Source organism: Alligator sinensis, unplaced genomic scaffold (assembly GCF_000455745.1).
Source record: "Alligator sinensis unplaced genomic scaffold, ASM45574v1 scaffold359_1, whole genome shotgun sequence".
Taxonomy (NCBI): Eukaryota; Metazoa; Chordata; order Crocodylia; family Alligatoridae; genus Alligator; species Alligator sinensis.
In genome coordinates this window covers 144,241-154,057 of record NW_005842577.1, presented here as the reverse complement: position 1 = coordinate 154,057, position 9,817 = coordinate 144,241, and positions in this window count along the sequence as shown.

Sequence of the window (9,817 nt, the reverse complement as noted above, 5' to 3'; positions counted from 1 at the left end):
TGGCAGGGGGTCAGGCTAGATGATCTGTTCAGGTCCCTCCTGACCCTAGCTACTATGGAACTATGAAACTATGTGATATTTTTATTAGACCAACTAAATAGTTGGAAAAGAGTTCTTTGCAAGCTTTCAGACACAAGCAACCTTCAAGACTGCTACTGTTTTGACAGAAAAGAACCCGTGAAAAATGTAAATAGGTGGAAGCTTGGAAGACAATGAGTAGAGATAGGAGGGGTTGGGAAAGGGAGGGAAAAGTGTGAAACCTCATGTCCTCAAGTTCCAGGCTGGAACCTCATGTCCTGTGGCTCAAGCCCTTTAAAGGAACATTGTTTTACATATTCACCCGAGATGCAAAAACTGGCAGAACCAGTAATTATGGTCAAAAACTGCAGGTCAGCTTGGTGATTTGAATGTCTTCTAGTTTCTAATTGAAACACATTTGTAATCATTAGTTTGGCTGTTTTAAAAGCAGTTCTTTTTATACAGAATTAATTAATTTAACTACAGCTGCTCTATTTTTCATCCTTTCTGGGTTAGCCAGTAGGAACTAAACCAATAGATAAGTCCTGAACTTTCAATTGTATTGTGTGAGAATCCTGCTGCATTGCTGTAGAGTTTATATGAGCAAAAGACTCTTTCCATTTAGATATGATTACAGGTTTGGGACGGGGGAAGGCGGGGGATGCGAAGACACAGGTGTCTAGGCAGGTAGGTGAGCAGAAGATTGATTCGTGTTGGGCTGAGCTGCTCACCTGGTGTCTGAAAAGAAACATTAGACAGAAGTACTAGCAAATTGCAGGTGTCTTCTTTGTCTCCAATCTGCTAATCAAAGTGAAATCTGGTAGAGGAAGGGGTGAACTACAAAAAACCCACAGAGCCATCTGGTGGACAAAGAAGCTCATTAAACATCTTTGAGTGCCTTTCTGTTTGCACCCAACAAATCCATGGGCCTGATGCTTTAATTCCTGGTGATCAAAACTAAACTATATCCAAGGAATTTTATTTTAATGCACCAGAAAGACTTTTAAAGCATCTGGAAATTCCACCTGTGCAAGCAGTCACACAGTTGCAGTGCAAGAAAGGGCAAAAAATGTGGCATGTACAGAGGCCCATAGGCAAATCATTTAGCGATATACTAATTAGCTAACAGATTGAAGAGCTGAGCAAAATTTAGAATGTGTATTCTGTAAAAAAAATTCAGTGTTTCAACATACATTTTATCCCAAATCAGAACAAAAAATGTGGAGACTTTTCTTCATACAGAAAGTTTTGAGAGCGAGAGCACTTTATTTAAAGTTCGTTTAATAAGCCACTCTTGGAGCCACTCTAATTTCAGTGCCCCCCTCCCACACCCAGATCACGTCTATAGATGCCCATTGAGTTCAGGATGTAAAGATTATAAAGGCTGTTCATTTTGCTGAAGATGCAAATGCTGCTTTATATGGAATGATCCATGAAGAGGATATGCATGCCTCTGGTACCCTACACTGAATACTTAATTGGGACAAGGAAATATAGGGCACTTAGACACATGCGGGCAGCCCGCTCCAATGCTCTGGAAATCCATTGTGTTGGAGCAGACTTGATTAACTGAGTCTGCTGGAGCACGTAAATTGACATGCTCTGGAAGCCTCACATATCACATGTATCAGTGGTGCAGTGTCTCCACACTGAAAAAATGGCAGTGGTTCACTTTGAAATAAAACACATTTGATATGCTTTATTCAAAGTGTCCTGCTGCCATTTTCTCAGCACAGCAACATGCTGTGCTATGACACACATGGCATGCAGATGCTTTTAATTAACATGGCTTGCTAATTAAAAGTATCCAGTGCCATGTTGGGAACACGTGTAAAAAATGCCCATAAATTCCTCCTTAAGAGGAGGGATTAGCAAAAGCAGTTTTAAATGTATTTTTACAGGTATTACATCTGCTTTATGCCAAGATGAGGGATTTGGGTGGGTGTGTTAGCCTATGTTAGTGTGCTGTAAAGGTAAACCTAATGAGACTTAGCTGTCACTAGAAATTATAAAAACACTTCTGAGGAGGCGTGTTTCGCAAAAAATAAATAAATAAAAAGCAGTAAATATTGTATTGATTTGATGAAAATAAAGACTGATTTTAAAAGCAGTCTCACCATGGTTTGCATGCTATTCTCTGCGTCTGGACTGTCATTTGAGAGGGAGAGGGCATGTGGTGAATCCCTCAGGCCCAGGACCTGGGGATATAGTGTAAAGATAAGATAAAAAGCAAAAAAAATAGCCTACATGACCAGCAGCAGCTAACCTATTTCATCATTGCTGCTCTTATTTCTAGGTTCACAACATGGTCTTGTGAGCTTCTGCTCAGGGCTGAGATGTGTGACTCCTGCTGCAATCTTGTGTCTGTCTGGACTCTCAGCAGCTTCTTATATTACCATTGGTTCTTCAGACTATTGTGTCTATATTTTATCTTAAAGAGCTGTGGAAAAAAACAACCAGAACAGGCAGGCTAGGTGAGTCCTCCAGCAGACTCACTCACAACAGGCTCCAACAGACTGCGTATGCACAGCTCTGTCTTTTCACGAATTATACATATAGCACTGCCTAGAGTCCAGGGCTGTGTTATTTGTTGTGGCCAAAAACTCATGCTGTGTTAAGTCTTCCTCTCTGCTATGGTTACACATTGCCAGAGCCGGATTAACGCATAGGCAAACTAGGCACATGCCTAGGGCCCTAAGTGAAGAAGGGGCCCAGTTGTGCTCATTTTATGTATTATAATTATTGAGTGGAGATATATACACACACAGTATTAAGTAGGGGCCTACAAGTTTGTTTGCCTCAGGCCCACTAAAGGGTTAATATGGCATTGCACATTGCCCCTCTCTTACTTTTTAGAGATGTCTGGGTGTGCCTATATCAAACACATCAAGTCAGTATAGACTCTGTGGCAGAATACCATCCCTGTCTCTCTCCAAAACTCCACTACCTGACAATCTGATTTCCATGGTCACTCTTCTGCCCCATCTCTTCATGTGACCCTGAGTTGTGACCTGAGCTGGATACATTCCTGAGGGACGCAGGTAACCTGGTCCCTCTGCCTACGTGACTGGTATCACATACCTGGGTGCAGGGGCTTATTCTTCTAAGCAATGCCAGTCTACCTGGCAACCAGGGATGCATTTCAAATGGGTTGGCGTTGGCGGAGTGAAGGACTGCCCGGGAGGAGGAGCAGTAGCCATGATGAAAACTTAGAGAGAAGCTGGACCATCTGAAACTTGCTTTCTTTAAACTCATGATCAAGGAACTGCCTGCCTCCAGAGGGAGTCTCCATCTGCCTCTGGATGATACTCCTGAGTAAGCTGCCTCAAGTCTAACTAGATAAATAGTTTACAGTAACTCAGATGTATGATCAAAGGCTACCGAGCCACCGTGTTTGCTCTATGGGAGTTCTTTGATATTGCTCTACCCTGTACCCTATGCCAAACCTACTCCTTGTAACCAATAAAGTTCTGCTTTGTACCTAGCATGGGAGACTTATTGGGAGTGGGTCTAGATTATGCCTTGGGGTCCCCTTGGTTCAGCTGATTAAGGGAGACCACTACTTGTGCTTCAGACTGAGGGAACACCCCAAGTTCTTGAAGTGGGTTGAGTACCCTCAAGGGCTACTAGGCCTGTGTTTCCCAGGTGTCATAGAGCCAGGATCACTCCAAACCATGGGTGGTGGTGACGTTACCTCCAGGCTAGAGGGGGTGCTCCAGGAAGGGAGTTGGCCAGACGTGAGCTACCCCCAGGGAGGCATTCAGAGCCTGGAAGGTGGTCCATGGGTGCAGTGAAGTGGGTGACTCGGTGCAGGCTACTGGCCCACCACAGACTCTCCCCCTGCATCTCCCCCAGTCCTGGCCATCATTCTCTCACATTTCTCAGGGAGGAATCTTGAAATAGTTTTATTTTTACACTGGGATGTGGGTGAAGTCACCCCATGTGTAAACCAAGCATGTATCACCTTGTAGATCAAGCTGGAATTCAGGAAACTGGTTCTCCCCTACCCTCATCACACACATACTTTTGGTTCCTCTGTCTGTGAGTGACCAACAGCCTCCTCAAAACAACTGTTGTATTAAGTCAGGGGTGGGCAATTATTTGGACTCACAGGCCACATATTGAGTTTTGGTGCATTGTCGCGGGCCAGGTCAGCACCCTGTCCTCCCCTCCCACTGCAAGAGCTCACCAAAACTCCACAAGTCCAGGGCCACACTTCTCTCTCCAACTGCCCTGATTCCCTCCACTACCCAGGGCAGTAGCAGATAGCACACCCAGATCCCTTCCCCTGGCCAAAAGGGAAGCAAGCCCTGATCCCCCGCCCAACCTGGAACATGTCAGCCTCATCTGCAGCTTATGACAGTACCCACCCGGCTTACAGGAAGAAACGCAGGTGGGCACCAGCATCATCTGTGGACATGGCTGGCAGGTTCCTAGTGAGGATTCAGGTGTCCACCCAGGTCCACAGCTGATGATGCCAGATCAGCACTGAGTGGAAACAGCCCCGCCTGCCCAGCACCACACACAAGGTGGAGCCAGAGCCACCAGCTGCTTGCAGGCCGGCCAGATCCCATGAGTTTGCAGCGGCCCACCCAAGGGCCATATTTTGCCAACCCCTCTATTATATGGTAACAAAATTATAAAGTAGCATTAGGGACAAAATATTTCCCAATCAGCAGGCCTATGTATGTATTTAGTTTTCTCAAATCTCAACCTTTGCTACAAACTAATGGACTTGCTTATTTTATAGGGCTTCTGCCAGCAGCCAGCAGCTGCTGTATGGAAGCCATCAGCATTGGCGATGCATACCCTGAGAGTTCCCGGGCACCCCCTGACTGGCCATGCTCACTGCTTAGGTGACAGGTGGGGCAGGGGACAGGTGGGAGCACTGGTGGCCCCCCCCGCTCTGAGCACTTCTAGAAGCAGCTGCATTGATCGTCTACCTCGCGATCGGTCACAGGAGGACTCCCCCGTTGGTCAGATTGGCTGCAGGAGACCTGCTCCCCCCGCACTCCAGTCAGTGAGATTGCCTGCCAGAGGACCCCCCCGCCCCGCTAGCTGACTGGTCGTGGGGGGGCGGGACTAAGGTGGCACCAGTCACCCATGGCCCTAAGGATACATATGCACCTGCATAGTACCTAGCAGTAGGTGAGGAGTGCACCCTGGAAGGCACCAGCTCTTGTGGTTCCTTTTAAGAACTAGTAGAAAGTGTGGGAGTGTGTACACTTGCTTCATGTCAGCTGCCAAATAGCAGCCAGGGGCCTTCTGTTACCTATGGAGCTGGTTTCACTGGGCTGGTGACACAAGTTTATGCTGCCACAGGGGATCAGGGAGTGTGTCCACACTCAGAGTGTGATGGGAGAACTGAGCTTTGCCAGCAACAGTATGCAGTGCTGACCAGGCCAAACCTAGACATGCTGTCTCCTTTAGTTAACAGAACAGAACATTTTTGAGCAAGCTCAGGTCCTCCTGGGTATGTCCTTGCCCACTCCTTCAGGGCTCCTGCCACATGCTTGAGGCAAAAACTGCTTGGGATACTTTCTTCTTTTTCTCTTTTATTCATATGCTTTTCTTCCTCCTCAAAAAAAAGTCTAACAGGAGACTGACCCTGAGTTTTCAAAGCTAAATACTTCCATCCTTGTCCTTAAGGACTTATGTGGAATCTGAAAGGTGACCCTCTCGAGACACCTACACCTTCCTGAACAACTGATCCCAGAGTGTCTCTAGTTGAGAAGCCTGTTAGACAGAATATACACTGGAAAAAAACACTTCCACAAGTGTGCTGACAGTTAAAAAAGAACCATAAATTAATTGCACTTTACCACTACACTGCTAGGAACTGTGTAAAACTCAGGCAAAATCTAGATAGCTGATAGAGGTCTCAAAGGGAATTTACATAACACTTTTGACAGCTGAGCCTATGAACTTCACTTCATCAACCTCTTGGATACAAAAAATCATGGACTAAATATGGACATTGGATTTATGACACACTATAACCTGCCAAACATCTGAGACCCCAGGTATGTCTCCACTATTTACCAGCTATTTCTCCCCTGGCACCCCGCCATTCCCCTGCCTTCCCCCAGCCTGTATCTCAGGCACTGACTCCTCAGTTTACATCTTCACCGACTGCCTGTCTTGTATGCATACCAGCCCAGCCTCTAGCCTCTTTACTATTCATTCCATCCAGGAAGAGCACACACCAACTGCAGATGCTTCCTCAGTCTGACGAAGGGTATTTGAACCCAAAAGCTTGCTAAGAAGAATTTTTCCAACTATTTGAGTTGGTCTAATAAAAGATATCAGATTTATCCAAAGAACCTTGTCTGCCTAAGACCTTCACTGGCATTACTGTAGGATTTTCTCTGTTTGTTGTTTTGTATTTTTCAGGTGTTTCTGAGGCAAACAAGATTGGTTATTGTTCTTGAACTTTCGATCATTTTTATTATTATAGGAATCATTCTCATGCCCTTAGCTTTAAAGAAACTAAAAGGAAAAAAAGTAAGTAGAATAAATGGTTCATGTCAACTTTGTTACAAAGTTCCAGTACAATCCCTGTTCCTTCCTCTCTGTTCATGCCTTTTGTGAAACACAAAAAATATTCTTACTTTCTTGCTTTTAAGGACTGTTGGAAGTGTTATGCAGAGTTAACATGCCAGGCTGTAGTTTTCACTGCAGTGCTAATAAGAGCTGCCAGTCAGCTTTAAAAAAACTAGGTACTGTACAGCTGCTAAGTAAATGCACATTTCCATCCAAGAAAAATTAATACTGTCCTAGCTGTGATCACACCCTTCCTGCTGGTCACTCACCAAGTTGGTTGTGTAGAGACCAACTTTAGGGCTGTACAAAGCTTCAGGTTGTGATTTGATTTGGAGGAGATTCAGCCCGATTTGGTGGCCAAATCTCCAAATCCAAATCAAATCCGGGGACCAATTTAAAGGTCCGAATCGATTGAAAGCTTTCTGAATCTTTGGACAAGATTAGGAGAGCTTTGGTGATTCAGGCAGTCCCCGGTGGCTGCAGTAGGGAGCTGCAGCTAAACTCTGAGTTAGTAGGGGCAGGGGAGGGGGGCTTGGAGAGGGGGCAGGGGACCATGGGGGGACCCCTGCCTGCTCCCTCAGTCCCCCAACCCCTGACCACCCCAGTTCCTGGCCCTTTAAAGAAAAGCCCCAGTGCCCACTGGGTGCTATCAGGTGGGAGGGCAATCCTTGCTGCCCCCCACTGCATCACGCTGCATGGGGGGCTCTGTCATGAGCCCCCCGCCCTGACTCCACTCCTCCAACCCCACCATGGCTTCCCCGCCCAGGCCAGCTCCAGCCCTTTAAGAAAAACAAAACGAAGAAAACCCGCAGGACTCACCGCTCCTGCAGCAGCCTTGGGGCTTCAGGGGGCTCATGGCAGATGCCCCCATGCAGCAGGGGGCAGTTGGAATTGCCCCCTGATTGACAGGAGCAGTGAGTCCAGGGCTTTCTCTTATTTTTGTTTTTTCTTAAAGGGCCAGAACTGTAGCAGGTGGGGCAGCCATGTGGGGGGTCTGGGGGAGTAGGGGGAGGTCAGGGGGCTCATGCAGAGCCCCCCATGCAGCGTGGGGCAGTGGGAGACAGTGGGGATCACCCCCCGCCCAGCAGCACCCACTGAGTTGGGGCTTTTTTTCCCCCTAGTGCTGGGAGCTGGGGCAGGCAGGGCAGCCATTGCTGGACTGGTGGGGATGGGCCTGGTTGATTTGGAGATTCAGCCAAACCAAATCAGGACAGTGATTTGAATCACTAAATCGAATCACTGTCCCCTGAATCATCTGAATCCGAAGCGAATACTAGCCACTTTGCACAGACCTAACCAACATGCTTGATTGTCTTTTTAAAGCCTTTGAAAGCTCTCTTAGATCCTACCTCTCTGGCACATATCCTGGGCCCAGAATCTGTCAGACATCCCTTTTCGGTGTGGGATCCTCTGATGCCATACCCTTCAAACCAGTTTTTATCTGAGATTTACTTTTTCCCAGAACTGCAGTTCTTTCTAAATTTACATTTTGACACTTTGGAAACATGGTCATGCAAACAAATACCTGCAATGTTTCAAGAGGATTTCTAAAACTGTCCCCATTTACTTGAGCCAGCACACAAGAGATCAAAGCACAGCAATACACCCTGGGATGCTGTTACCTGCCTCAGTTTCTTCAGTACTCCAGAGTAGGGCCCTGAGAAAATTGTGAATTTCTTGTCGAAAATTTATGGCACATGCATGGCTAATGTATCATTTTTTCATGGAACTACCATTGATCTTGGCAAATGGGTCCTGGCAGTTCTGTGAATAATCCTTAAAAAAAGATGTTTTACCCGCACACATGCGGCAGTCAGGCACACAGCCATAGGTGATGAAAGGCCCTGGCTAACGGGACTTATCCCCTCAAACGCTGGGCAGTGCAGAGGGCCACAGGGCAGCCTGGGCAGTTGCAGCGAGGTGAGCGGGGGAAGGGAATGCACAGACAGACATGGACCCTGAACGCAGCCAAGATTGCAGCCAGATGGCCCTGCAACCACCACAGTCTAGTAGCCAGGTGATGGAGGAGGGACCAGAAGCTCAGTACTCTCTTACTTGAACTATGAGGCCTTACCCAGGGGTATTACTCCATCCTTTCTTGACTTACAGACCTGGTCTCAGTCAGATTCTCCATGTGCCCTGCTTCCCACATTGCTGTACCAGACAGTATTTGCTCCAGGATTTTCCTGTTTCCTATCTGCCACTTTCTCTGCACAACAAATACTGCTCTCTCCACTATGTTTTTGCATGAGCTTGCTTTCTCCTTCCACCTCTTCCCTAGGGTTCTCTCCTCCCCCTTGTCTGTCACCCATTCCTAGCTCAGGATGCTTACTGGTCTTTCTCCACATTAGCCCTGCTATCTTGGCTGGGGTTTCCTCCTCTTTCCAGACCCATATATACTGTTCTGATCCTTAGGTTTCAACCAACACTGCTATGCTTTGAAGGTGAGGTGTGGCTTCTACTTTGCTGGCTCTTCTAGGGACCAATATGGAGAGCTGCAAGAGGGCATGTGCAGCAATCAGCATTGAAAGCAACCAGCAGAAGAGGCCCTTAGACCAAACCTATGGAGACTACCAGTAGAACTTGTCAGGAGCCAATTCTTGCCATGAAATCACAACCCCCTCCTCTGGAAAGCAGAACTTTCCCTAAAAGGAGGTAATACTACTGTTAGCGGTCCTGATGCTGATCCTTCTTGTTGTCTATCTACTTCAAGGTCTGTTTCTGGTTGGCTTCCTCCAATGGCTGTGGCAGGCAACTGTGAAAAGAAAGTGTGGTACAGAAAGGGGTGGTACTTGAAAATGGGGGTGAACAGGACTATAGAGGGAAATCAGGACATGAGACGATATGTAGATATATCTAGACAAGATAAGTTGGGGAGCTCTACAAATGGGTGGAAATTTTAATACTAGAACTAGTGCATTAAACCAAGCTATTTCTTTTAAGAAATGCTGGCTGAATGCCTCATGGGACTGGTACTTTCTTCTATAGCAGCCCGAAGTAATATAGTACAATATAATACAACAATAAATAAAGTTTCAAATAAGAAAGACATTTTGAACCCACCCCCGCAAAATTTGAAGTGCTTTGGCTTGCCATTTTTCTGTCTGATGTGTGTTTAGCTTTCAATGAATTTGATTAATGGTTAATGATTAATTATTCCAGCTCCTCTGGCGATAGTTGGCTCAGTTACAAAGTACAGGAAGGAAGCAAAGTACAAGAAGGCTCCCTGCCACAGCCATTCACATGACATAATACA